Below are 13349 nucleotides of genomic sequence, written 5' to 3' on the forward strand. Positions count from 1 at the left end.
ACCCAAACCAGTAGGTTCTCACCTCAAAGGGAATGGTGAAGAAGGGTGCTCACTGGCATAGGTACCCACCTCCCCCACCTCACATCCACCCCACTCACTGGCATAGGTACCACCTCCCCCACCCCACGCCCACCCCGCTCACTGGCATAGGTACCACCTCCCCCACCCCATGCCCACCCTGCTCACTGGCATAGGTACCACCTCCCCCACCCCACGCCCACCCCGCTCACTGGCATAGGTACGTACCACCTCCCCCATCTCACACCCACCCCACTCACTGGCATACGTACCACCTCGCCCCCCCTTGCCTTTGCAATGAATGATACCAGTCATGGGCCATGAATAATTGTGAAAACCTGGACTAAAGTTCCTGGCTTAGCATTCCCCCACCACCAAAGCAGTAAGGCAAAGGGGAAGCTGCCTGACGAGCAGCACATGCCAGTTAAGTAAACAGACAGCCCTGCAGGAGAAATGTGACTCAGGTCTGATAGACTGTTCATGCGATCCCGTCCGAAGGGCGCAGAGTGGCTCGGTGGGAGGCGGCTTCTGCGCGGTGTACACGCCACAGGCTCTGTGTGGTAACTCGCCAGGGCCTCCTATGGGCCGTGAGAAGGCTGTGGGCAGGGACATCTCAGGGACGAGTTGGGGCCGAGGCCAGCGCTCCATGGCTGCGACTCTGGGGGTCCAGCTCTATCTTCAGGTGACGTCCGGACTGTCTGGGAGGTGACAGACCGCACACCTTTCAAGCGGCCCCTGTTGGTACTGCCCCCCTCATCTGGGCTTCTGATGGAAGATGGGTGCAGGAAGCTCATGGGGTGCCTGCTGGCAGGCCCTGGGGCCCAGACATTCTGCCTCTGGGCGCGTGGGTGACCCAGGCCTCCTGCAAGAACAGGAGAAATGACCGCGGTGACCCCTGGCCTGAACTTCCTGCAGGTTATGAAAGCTCAGAGAACAAATCCACCGGCCGGGAGGGGGAATCAACAGGCCCCATCCAGGAAAGACGGCAGCAGATGTGAACTATGTACTGAAGTCACTCAAAACCGTTTTGTTCCTATTCCTCGCCTGAACCTGAACAGAGGGCAGTTAGAAATGGGAAAAATGGGGCCCTCGCTCTGTAGTCAGCAGAGCAGGGGGCCCTGACGCCTCAGTGAGCCGCCGGAGCCACCCGGGGGCTTGTTCACAACACGGACTCTTGGCCCCCAGAGGGTCCGACGCTGCGACCAGAGAGCCACCCATGCACCCCTGCCCACACAGGAGGCATGGCCGGGGCCAGGGCTGCCCTGTGCTGGCTGTGACCACAAGGCCAGTATGATGTCACTAACAGTACCTCATGTTGTCCCATCTGCTTCAGCACGTAAGAGGCTAAGTGGTCGATGGCTTTCGTTTTTGTAGACATGAATCTTCGGCTCCATTTCCTCATGGGCATTTATCATTCCTGGTGCAATAAGCGTGGCACGATTGTCCTTCCGCATCCCCCCTGAGTACCCTGGGAGATAATTCTCCAGACCCAGGGACATCTTCCCTCACCGCTGCTTCCAGGAAGATCACCACGGGCACAGACTCTGTACACAGAAGCCGACACCCATCAAGGGCCTGTTCGAGGCAAAGTTTGTTCCATAAAACTCAAGATCCACAGGTGAGTAAATGAGTTTACAGTGGAGATTCTAGAAAAATGAATTAACAGAAAACCCTTCCTACTGATTCCAGTGGTAATTGCTCTTTCTATGAGTATGGCGTCAAGAAGAAAACAAATCCCTCTTCAATAGAGACCGAATTTCAGACAGTTCACTTTTCAGGTCAGCCTGGCATCAGCAGCCAGGTGAGCTTGGGAATCCTGGGAGGCAGCATTTTGCTCTCACTAGCAGAGGTGAAATAGGAGGTAGTGTTTTTCAAATACAGCTTCTATCGTTTGCTCTAGAACACTTCCTTTGTTGACTCTTAGACTTGTAAAGTTTAAAGCTTTCTTACTGCATTATATGGAAGTTCCACTTCATCAGCAAAGAAGTGGCACCTTGTCCTTTCTGCCTGCTTACACCACACTGGGTGTGTACCAGGGGTTTGCGCGTATGGCAGGTTCTACTCAGGCTCCTAAAAAGTCTTGTGACTCAAAATGCCTCTCTGTCCTGATTACCCCCGATTCACCCCACTGGTGAGAGCGGGAACCCTTGCCCTAAAGAGCGTGAGATGGCCTAACACATGACAGCTGCTGGAGAGACGAGACTGACAGCATTTCATCACAGCTGGGGGGTGGACAGCACGCAGGGACAGAAGGAGCGAGGGCCGTAAGGGGCCCTGCACTGTAGTGAGCAGAGGACAGGGTGACTTCTGGTTCCCATGGGAGGGTGTGAATGGCTTGTGTGCATAATATCAAGGTCTGGGTGGGGGACACATCTGAGAGGGGACCTAGCCTGGTGGAAAGCCTTTCCGGCTGGGTGGGGGACATGTCTGGTGAGACTCACGGTTACGCCTTTGGGCCCCTGGGAAGCTTAGAGATGTTGAGGCAGTTGGTGAAGTTTTAGGTCTTACCATACACCCCCAAGAGCAATTCCTGACTTGAATTTGGTCACATCCCTGGGTTACTTAGTCCTGGATTCAAATCTAACTTCAAACTTGCTCAACAGCAGAAGCAGAAAGGGAGATACAGTGAATGACGATACACGCTATCCACGAAGTTTCGAAAAAAAGCGAGAGCCCCCCACAGCCTCAACACCCCAGTTAGGACACTCACCGTCTCCTCCCTGAACGGCTGTGCCCCAGGTGGGCAGCACGGAGCTCCTCCAGCCATCTCACCATTTTCCCAATTACAAACATCTTGCAATCTGATTGGATTCTTCCAAACCAATTTTTCTACTCTTTGCTTCCTCATTTGAATATTTCAGCCTTTAAAGTGTTCTGTAGCCTGTATTTTTTCATGGCAGAAAAAAAAAGGCATTTTGCAAATCAGTTTATCGTTTGTGAGTCTGTTTAAAGGAAGGCAGCTGCAGTTCAGCTCCAGCTCCCGGGAGAGGGGCTGCGGCCCAGATCCCCTGGGACCCCTGTGTGAGCCCAGGTGACCAACCCGGCCAGGGAGGCTGACGCACGGTGGCTCCCACCGAGAGCCATGCCTGCAGGCGGGCCCTGCTGACTGCAGCCAGCTTGCTGGGAGGTGCATGCGGGTTCACCACTCGCGCCACCACCACACAGTCACTCATAGCTGAGGACCCAGTGGGGGGAGACACGAAGAAGTCCCCCTGCTTTGGGGCAGGCAACCTCTGCGGGGTCACTTAGGCTCCAGGGCCCCTGTGGGACCCGGCCAGGCTTCCCCGAGGGCCACACCCCTCCCCGCTTCCTTCTCCTGTCTTCCTCACCTGCGTTGGGTTTCCCAGGGACTAGCCCCCACCCCCACCCCCCCACCCCCGTGAATCACTTCACTGAAGTCCCGCCCCAGAATCTGCCCCCAGGGCAGCCAACTGCAGGTTTCCTCTATCACCAGGGTCGCACGAGGCCGACCCACCCTCGTCCACGCACCTGCCCACGGCCCAGCTCAACACCCAAGTGCCTAACTATCAGACAGTGGCAAAGGCTGAGGAAGAGGTTGGACCTCCGCATGTTTTTTATTTGAGTAAGTAATTCATTCCCATTGTATAGTATTCAGAGGCATGGGTGTGAACTGCGTCCATCCCAGCCCTGCTCCCCAGTGCCAGAAGCTGGGGCCCCACTGACCTCTGGGTGACAGTGTGGGCCTGCACAGGAGGATGCTGTCTGCCATGTACATCTTTCCTGGGCTGATTATCTCCTGTTAGTGTGAACCCCAGAAAACAGTCATCTTGGGGTTCTTAAAAGAATTTTGTGATTAAAGCTGGGAGCCCCCACCCCTTCCTGTCATTAAGGAAGAGACGAGCCCCTTAATCCAGGCACAGGCGGGCCGGGCCCCCTGCATGATCTACGCTGAGAAGTAACGGTCGGCGTCGGGCGCCCAGCCCGCACCCCGCCTCACCCTCCCCTCCTCAGCCCTTCCCGGTCGCTTTCCGTCCCTCTCCCCCATCAGTCGGTGCTCACTGGACACGACAAGCGGTGCCCCGGCTCCTCTGGATGTATGACTTATGGGTATTCATCGCACCACCTAAGTGGTTTTGCCAGGTAAAAATATTAAGGCATTGCTGCCATTATAACCATGTCTTCCATGATCTCATTGGCAGCTGGTGTTGCCATGACAACTGAGCTGGAGGACCGGGTACTGAGCTTCAGTGGAGGGTGGGATGGTGGTGTGTGTGTGTGTGTGTGTGTGTGTGTGTGTGTGTGTGTGTGTGTGTGTGTGTGTGTGTGTGTGTGTGTGTGTGTGTGTGTGTGTGTGTGGCGCATGCTTCCCCTTGTGTATATCTGTTATATAGGAAGCCTGGGATTCTTAGTCCACGGTGCCCGCTACCCTGCCCATGTGGGCACAGTCGGCCGCCAGGCTCTAAATCAGCTGCAGGGTCACTTCTTTGGCTTCTGAGTGGGAAACTGGAACCAGGGACATAGAAGGAAGGAATATTGTAGAGGCTTCCCACCCACAAGGAATGAAGCAACTACACCCACTTAATGCTGCTCTTAAAAGTATGTCAGGCCTAACTTATTTAACATTTTTATGTTATTTTCTTCTTAGACATAAAAAGTCATCTGGACAGGGCCCGTATCATCTACTTGATCCCCTTTTCATTTACATTTTTAAAAAAAAGGTCCACAGCGGTGGAGTGACTCATCCCCATACGGAGTGGTGCAGGGGTCAGGCTGCCCGGCTGAACGCGGCTCCCGCGTGGATTTACTGAGACAGCGGCTGTGTGATCTGCCCAAGCCTCGGTCTGCTTATCTGTTTAGTGGGGACAGTAGTGAGAACCTTCCTTGGTCACTGGAAGGATTAAGTGAGTTAATCCACACCGCTTGGCACGCGTTCAGCCCTCAGTTTGGTCACTATTAATCCCTGTCACACTGGGAACCGGTGGCAGAAGCAGCCTGAATATCCAGCTTAGCCGACTCCTGAATTGGAGGTTTTTCCCATTAATCCTGTTTCTTTTTGTGTATATGCTGCTTGTCACCCAGGGGAGAGTGGAAGTCCCTTTTGAGATAGGGGTTTTTGTCTTAAAATCTCCTATGAGTCGTGTGTGGTACACACACTAGGCACCCTGTGGGTACCTGGTGATCTGAGATTAACATTACATGCTTCATGCACTGACAGAACACGCATCAAATGTACACGGCACGGCTGCAGTGTCGGCACAGAAAGGAATGAGAAAACATGAGGGAAGTGAACATTTTTTGATCCCTGATGAAACCAGGCATTTTGCTAAGTGTATCACAAGTGTGCATAATCATCACAACAGCCCGGAAGTGATCACCTTCATTCCCATCATACAGATGAGAAAACTAAGACGGTCATGCAGCATACGGGGTCCACAGGGCAGGTTAGGGGCTGAGTCTCCACCCACCCCTGGACTTAGGGTGCTGCTGCTGGCCTCTACAGACTCCGGTTCAAGGAAATTTACCACCCACTCCCTGAGCAAAAAGCATGTTTCCTGAGGTGGTGAGAAGAATTCAGATCAGACTGACACCTTGTCTGTCGCTGGCACAAAGTAGCATGTGCACGGTACAAGTGCGTAGCCCAGCCTAAAGGGACAGGCACTGGAAGTCGCAGCAGGCCGGTGGCTTTGCAGAACCCCACTTGCTTAAACCTCCTTCGACACTGTCAGGAATAAGGGCGATGTGGCAGAGCCTCACGGTCCCGTCCAGAGCAGCAAACTGTTCTGGGGAAACTTACTGCAGAAGTTACTCTGAAGTAAGCACACCCACTTGGAGGGGCAGTGGTCCCGTATCCTAGGTAATGCGCCATTCACCCAGCTGGTCCCTGCACATCTTGCAGAGTAAGAGTGGCTCAGTCTCTGGGTGAGCTGGGAAACCAGGACAGGATTTAACCGAGTGACCCATCCTCCCCGGGAGTGAGGGATGGAGGTCAGATAGGGACAGGGTGCCTGCCTGTGTAAGGGGGGCCCGGGAGGGGGCTGGACGACTCGACGGGGTCTAGGACGCACAGCCACCGCTTCTCTCTACTTACACTGTGTGTTTATTTGGGCTTGGTGAGGCAGGGGAGGGGGCGGGGAAGTTGAGGAAGGTTCGGAGAAGATAAACGGGCCCTGCCTGGCACTGCACGGAGCTGCAGAACTAGTAGCGAACCTCGGAGTTCGTAGTCTGACTTACCTCTCCACTGGGAGACCCAGCTCTGGCCTGCCAGCCGTGTCACTGTGCTCCGCCCCCAGCCTGCCCCGTCGCACCTGCTGGAGAGGGGAGATGTGCCTCGGCTGAGTTACTGGGGCATTACGTCAAGAATGATGCGCAGGAAGTTGGAACATGCCAGTTATTACAATAACCCCCATGATAAAACCCAACGCATGGGAAAATCTTTTTAGCACCATTAAGCCTCATCTTTTTATTCCGCGTAATTTTCTAGGTAACCTACTCCCAGGAAGGGCGGTGCGGTACCGTCTTTGCATCCCAGCCACACCCAGCAGACAGGTATTTCCCCAACACGCACTGACGGCGGGGTTCACCCCGGAGGTGACTACGGTCCTCCAGTCGGCCCGCAGCAGCAGGGCCCTCAACCTACCCTCAGGGGCCGGGCCGGGGGCAGGCGGAGGGTCAGAGTCAAGGGCCGGGGCCTGGGGCAGGCGCAGGGTCAGGGTCAGGGTCAGGGGCCGGGGACAGGCACAGGGTCAGGGTCAGGGTCAGGGGCCGGGGGCAGGCGGAGGGTCAGAGTCAAGGGCCGGGGCCTGGGGCAGGCGCAGGGTCAGGGTCAGGGGCCGGGGACAGGCACAGGGTCAGGGGCCGGGGGCAGGTGCAGGGTCAGGGTCAGGGGCCGGGGGCAGGCACAGCGTCAGGGGCCAGGGGCAGGCTCAGGGTCAGGGGCCAGGGGCAGGCGCAGGGTCAGAGTCAGGGGCAGGCACAGGGCCCGGCGTTCCCTATGGCACGGCGCCCGCGAGCCGGCTCGGGGATCCCGCCGCCTTCCGCACGGAGAAAAGCCCGGGAGGAACCGCGGGCGGTTCCGAGGCCCTCTGGGTGGGGCGCGCCCCGCTGTCCTCCCCACGCAGCGCCCTCGACTTTACGCCCCTGACAGACTCACCACGGGGGGCGGCCTCCGCGGGCTGCCAGCCCCAGGCGCACGCGCAGCCCGAGGGTCCGAACCTGGGCGCGCAGGGGGCGGAGCTGCGTCCGGGGGCGTGGCGTGATCCCTGTCCTGAGATCGGGGCGGGGCCACAGGGGGCCCGCTGCAGGGGGCGGGATCCCGGTCCAGCGTTCAGGGCGGGGCCTTGCCTGGGGCGGGGAGGTGGGCGGGCCTCGCGTCCGGGGCGGAGCCACAGGGGGCCTGCGGCAGGGGGCGGGGCTTTGAGGTCCGCGGCGGGCGCCCCTGCGGGCGTGCCGGGGTCCTGCCGACTCGGGCTTAGTGCTTCTCGGGTAGACGCGCTTGCGGGCCGCGGCCTCTTGCGGCCGTCGGGCGGCCCGCGGGCCGGGGAGCTGGGCGCCGGAGGAGGAGGCCCCGAGCCCGCCCACCGCTGTGCTGCGGCGGCTTTGAGGGTGGAGGCGGCGGGGATGGAGGGCCCCCCCTTCCCATCTTAGGAGTCGCTAGGCTCGCGCGGTGGTTCGCAGCCCCGTCTGCACAGCCGGAAAACGGGGCGGAATTAAGGACCCCGGATTCTGCGCTGGGGCCCAGGCTGGCGCCTGAGCAAAAGCCCCGGAGAGCCGGTACGCGGAGACGCCTGCCTGCCCCGGGCGTTCGTCCTCAGGCAGCCTGGCGGGTCTGCATCCCCCAGATGCGCGGCCGCGCTGCGAGCGGAGGCAGCCGCTACCCTGCGCCCCGAGTGGAGGAGGGTCCAGGGACGGGACGGGCCCTGTGTCTCCGCGGGCCGCACGCCCGCAGCGGCCGCTGTCTGCGGAGTCTCGCCCTCGAAGCAAGCTTCCGAAAGTCCCTCCCCGGCCTCTCCCGTGGGGAAGGAGGGGTGCGGACTTAGGTGGGTCTCCCAGTGTCGCGCGTTTAATGAATTGGAGGAAAAGATAACACCCTATTTTGATTCCTGTGTGATTCTGTAGTTTAGGTTTACAATGTTTTTTCTTGGCACACCAGGATTTTTATAAAGCTTCCGTGTCTTGGTCCCCTAGGCAGCAGGATCAAGTCACTATTTCCTGAACTTGCCTGAACCTAAGAATTACCTGGGGCAGTTGGACAGACTCCTGAGCCCCTAGCAGGTGTGGGTGGGACCTAAGCTAATTCCACGTCGGGTGGATTGGGGGAAACAGGTACCTGGGAGCTCTTCCCTTGGTGATTCCTGCGGTCAGGGGTTCAAGAAACTGGCACAGTGGTTGCCTAGCTTGAATCAAAGTCACCTGGAGGGTGGGTGGGAACCGCGGAGCGCGGGGCTCCACCTGGAACTGTCAGCAGGCAGAGGACAAATTTCTACACAATCCCAGGTGTTGGTCTAGGGGGCGCCCTTGGACACCACTGGTGACGTAGAAGGTGCCCTAGACTGGATGTTAAAAGAATGGAAAACCTTCTTTGGCTTTATCACCTACCGTTATGGGACCCTAGGCGGGTCATTTATCTCTGCTTTGAAAACTGGGGACTGATACAAGGAGTTCTGAGGATAAAATGCTTCCCAAAAAAGAGTGTGGGTGGGGGTGAGGATACAAAAAAGCTGTCTTATTAGCAGGTTGGATCAGGGTGGAATCCTGGTGTTGAAGGCAGAGAGACAAGGCTGAGGACAGAGGGAGGGATGATGTGCCCTACAGGCCAGCCTGGCGCCACCCTCCTGGCACGACGCACAGCCCGGGGTCTGAGGGCGAGGTGTCATCCTCAGGAGCTGCCCCCAGCAAACCTGAGTGTCTCCGAGGCCAAGGTCTCTGCCTGCTAGTGCCTGGAGAGAAGCCTCCCAGCTTCCTGCCCCTGGCGGGGGAGGTCTTGGGCCCAGTTCCCAGCCTCCTCTCTGCGGCCGCTCAGCTGCCAGCTCCGCTGGATTTGGGAAGCGCCCACTCCCTGCCACCAAGGCCTTCCCCTGACTGGGACCCTATTCATGGCCTCTCGGGCCCCTAATCCTGAGGAACCTCTCACCTCTGCAAGAAGTCTTTCACGGTGAGCCCCTCTCCTGTGCACACACACTTGTAGAGAAAACAAATCTTCCAGCTTTATCCTTGGTCGTAGGTTAAAATGTGCTCAAAATCTAGTGATTTAAAGGACTGTGGGACCAAATGAGGAGGTCCGTTTTGAATGTGGACAGTGTTCGCGTCACTGCTAGTAATAGTAACCGTAATAGCTGCTCCTGCTCATTGAGCTCCTAGTTTATTCCAAGTGCCGACCAATGCGTTACATGTCGTTTCACCCAGGCTGCCCCCCGGCATCATTATCCCCTTTCTGCAGATGAGGGGTCAGGAGCTCAGAAAGAGCAGGCCAACATGCGAGGTCGCACAGCTGCTGGAGTCAGAGCTGCCATTTGCTTGATCTAAAGCCCTTACCATTGATGTTATTCTCAGTTTCAAGTCAGCCTCAGGGGAAGCTTTGGGACAGTCAGAAGGCTTGCTTGCCCCACGAACTGGGCCACCAGCAGCCAAAGCCATGGGAAGGGCTCTTGACTTTGAGACAAGGGGTGAAGATGCCCCGTGGCAAGGGCTTCCAAAGGAAATCCTTGGCCTCCACCGTTTCCAGGCATGTCCTGTGCTGCACCAGGGCACAGGGCAGGAGACCGGCTGCTGGCAGGCTGTGTGTAAGCGGGTTGCGGGAGGGCACCAGCTTCTTGAAGGATCTTCATGTCCTACTTTGCAAGAGCGGAATCACTCAGCTCTCTGGGTGAGATGCCAGCCCTGAGACCCCAGCCTGCCAGTGTGGGAGAGCTCTGCCCTCGGAGCCTCCTCCTGCCCAGCCCAACCCCCGAGCCCCCATTCCGCCTCCACTGCTCTCAGCCAATTTCACAGCAGGGAATACTCCCGAGTAAAGCTAGAAGGGGCAACTCCAAAGGTAGAGAGGCGGTTGGGCAGGAAGTCAGGGCTGCTTTTATCCAGTCCGATGCCTTTGTGCATGTTAGAAAAGCGCCTCCTCGGTTTGCTTTGCTGGCACCTGCGGGAAGCCTAATCCTGATGAAATCTCCCGCCACTGTGATCCAATGGCGCCCCGGTGACACGCACCTGTGGCCTTGGGTGGGCCGTTGCTTCCTCCGAGGTGGTACGGAGCTCAGACAACTCGAAGTTCTCCTCCATCCCCTGCTTGCACATCTCTCACCTCACTGCGGCTGTTCAGCAGCCAGGTGGGGAGGCCTGTCCCACCAGGCCATAGGCATGGGGTTCAGGGTCCTCTAAGGTCCTCTCCTTTCTACCCCCAAAAGGGGAAGATGGCAAACTCATTCATTTATCAGAGGGGCTTTTGAGGGGGGCACATCCAGGTATCAGAAGGAGTCAGAGAAAAGCAGTTTGGATGCCAAATTGCTGGAATCTCCAAATATTTTCCAGAGTTCAGGACGCTAATTGTACAGGAAACACAAGCCCTGAGAAGGTGGAAGTGCTCCTGAGACCAGGGAGGAAAGCAGGTGACCAAAAAGTCGCTGTGTGAAGGGCTGGGAGAGAGCAGTGATGCCCACGCTACAATCAGGCTGCTCCCCACCGGGGTCTGCACTCTGCCTCCCGCAGCCATTCGCTCTCTTCATTCGCGGCCTCCAGGAGGGGCTGTGACTCTGTATCCAAGGACTTTGTCCCTGGTGACTGGGAGGTCCAAGTTTCTGGAGAGCCTTCCAGGTCACTGGAGGGAACCGCAGTATTGGAGAAGCGACTGCCTCTGAAGTAGCAGAGCCAAGCCTGCTAAGCATTTCTCTGCCGGTCCCCAAGGCCAGTCTGCACAGGGAGAGTGCCCCCATGTCGCAGGTGGTCAGCACAGGCCCAGCCAGCGGGGCCAGGGGTCCTGCACCAGGATCTCGTGGAGACTGACACCACCACCAACTTTCTGAGCCGGGCACTGAGCTTCAGGCAAGAAGCAGAGAGAGCAAGCCACTGCAGGGGCCTCTCCTCAACACTTAGTCCACGGGGGCTCGGGTCCTGGCTGCCCAGTGTGCAGTGAGGGGTGCAGCCAGCCCTGGGCACCAGAGTTACCAGGGGAGGTTAACGCCACGGATACCTGGTCCCCAGCGCATGTCTTTGCAGTGAGAAGCTGGGGCTGGGGTGGGGTGGGAGACTGCTTAGGTTGTGGGCCCTACATAAGAACTGGTGCCCAAAAACCTGGGGAGAGGAGGGCATTGAACTTCTCCCTCCTGCCTGGTGCTCTGGTGTCCAGCATCTAGGGTTAGAGCAGCTGGGGGGTGGAGGGGGGGGGCTCCTGTTTCTCTTCTCCAACCTCGACTCCCTGGATGCCCCGAGAAGTCTTCCTCCGGGTTAAATGCAGAAGTTCCTGCAGGAGCTCACCTGTCCTGGGTCACCAAGTGGCCCTGGGGTGGCTAGAAAAATCTGCCCTGTTTCTCCAAAGCCTCTTCTCCAGGAAAAATGGATGTTTCAGCAGAAGCAGAGGAAATAGGCTGGGAATTAATTATTTTTCAAGATGCTCATGAAGTTTTATTTTTTTCTCTAAGATCAAGTTAGTCATTTTCCAGGGGAGTATCATACCATTTGGAGCTGTATTTAATTATCTGCCAGTGTGAGGATTAACTGCATCTCAGCAACTGTGAGACAAGCTGAAGTGTCGTGGGGAGGGGGGGAAAGCAGACAGGCTGGTTGTATGGCTGGCCTGTAGCTTCCCCTGAAACAGACCCTGGGTAATAAAGCGGGCTCTTCTGAGTGAAGACAGCAGTTTAGTGACCTGCTGCAGCCAGGCGCCTCCTTAAATAAAACATGGCCTTTGCTGGGAGAGTCTGGGTGCCATTTATGGATTCAACCATTCAATGCATATTTATCGAGTCCCTGCTGCATGTTAGGTCAGCGCTTCTCAACCTGGGTAAACATCAGACACACCTGAGGAGCTTTGCAAACATACCCAGGTCTGGGGTCATTATCTGGTCCATTTGATACTCCCCAGGTGGGTCTGGAGTACAGCTAAGTTGAGACCTCGTGTCAGGTACTATGAGGGATACCAGGCACGCAGGGGTGATGTGTTCAGACCTTTCACAGAACCAGGGAGTCTTATTCAGGGTGCGGCATCAGGCCGCCCAGGCAGGCAGGAGAGCAGGCTCCCGGATCGCCGCATTGTGGCACCTGCCGCTGTCACCCGCGGGGCCCAGCCACCCAGATGGTCCAGGACATCCCAAGCGCAGGTGTGCCTTCAGTGAGCCCGAATGTCTTAATTCTGCATTTGGAAAAGCTGGTCTCTGGGGCGAGAGAGGCCGCAGGAGCCCGCGGTGGTTTCGTCGGCGTCCACCAGATGGCACAGTTCACCTGGTCTGCAGAGCTCAGGACCCAGGGCAAGGGGCTAATCGGCAGGGCGAGCGGAGGCCAAGCGGGCTCCCCTCGCCCCTCCGGCTGGGATTTCTTGCCCCAGGGGTCACTCCTGGGCTGGGCTGGCAATGGCTTGTGTCTGTGCCTCTGCTTCGCAGGCAGCCTCAGCGACCGTGAGCAGGAGCCGCAGGGTTTCAGTAGCTGGGTTTCACCCCACATCCCCCCACTGCCTGGGAGGGCAGCAGGCAGGGGCCCGTCCCTGCGGCGGAGACATCACCGTGGGCGACGCTTCCACCCCGAAGGGGCCCACGTCCCTGAGACACAGCAGGGGCGACGCAACCGAGCTGTAGATGACCCCGTGGCCTTCCGGGAAAGTGGACGGCAAACATCTGGGGCTTCCTGGGGGCCGTTCCCCATGAGAGCTTGGGGCTGCCCCACGTGGCGAGTCCTTCACTTCTGGGAGCTGAACCAGGCCTGGCGACATCGCTTGCGGAGCCCAAAGCAAAATTAAAACGTGGGACCCGTGTGCACGGTGTTTGGGTTTTCAAGACGGCGATGGCAGGGCCCTGCGGCACGTGCATGGCTTGTGCACCTGCACAGGCGCACCCCGTGAGCGGGCTTCGGGGGGAGGACCCCGGCCCCCGCGGAGCCGTGGGGAGGAGGCCCCGGCACGGCCCTCGGCCCTCCGCCTTCCGCCCGGGGCCTGCTCCTCCCCCCCGACCTCCGAGCATGCTTCCCCGGCGGAGGGACCTGCGGAGGGGCGGGTACCCCGCTTCCTGAGGCTTGGGCCGGGGCCGAAGAAGAAATGCTCCCGTCGAGAAGGAAATATTTTGCATCTGCTCGTGCGAGTTGTTATTTTTTCAAACACCGCTTGCACAGCAGGAGGCTGCCCGCTTCCCTTCTCCCCAGACCCGTGGGCGCGCCGCCGGAGGCCTTACGGAGGCTCG

The 13349-nt window shown here is 58.1% G+C and overlaps 1 long non-coding RNA gene across 4 annotated transcripts; it reads right to left on the bottom strand.

The window, feature by feature from the left end:
• Positions 1 to 245: 245 nt before the first annotated feature.
• On the bottom strand, positions 246 to 7229 carry LOC108405454 (uncharacterized). Of its 4 annotated transcripts, XR_012128427.1 has the most exons (5): positions 7130 to 7229; positions 6211 to 6287; positions 3703 to 3775; positions 2729 to 2899; positions 246 to 1593 (listed from the first exon to the last, which is right to left on the bottom strand). It is a non-coding gene; the product is annotated as an uncharacterized lncRNA (long non-coding RNA). The 4 variants fall into 4 exon arrangements; XR_012128422.1 differs by lacking the exon at positions 3703 to 3775 and having other exon boundaries at positions 247 to 1562; XR_012128415.1 differs by lacking the exon at positions 3703 to 3775 and having other exon boundaries at positions 247 to 1593.
• Between the last annotated feature and the right edge of the window lie 6120 nt (positions 7230 to 13349).

Source organism: Manis javanica, chromosome 1 (assembly GCF_040802235.1).
Source record: "Manis javanica isolate MJ-LG chromosome 1, MJ_LKY, whole genome shotgun sequence".
NCBI classification, from domain to species: Eukaryota; Metazoa; Chordata; class Mammalia; order Pholidota; family Manidae; genus Manis; species Manis javanica.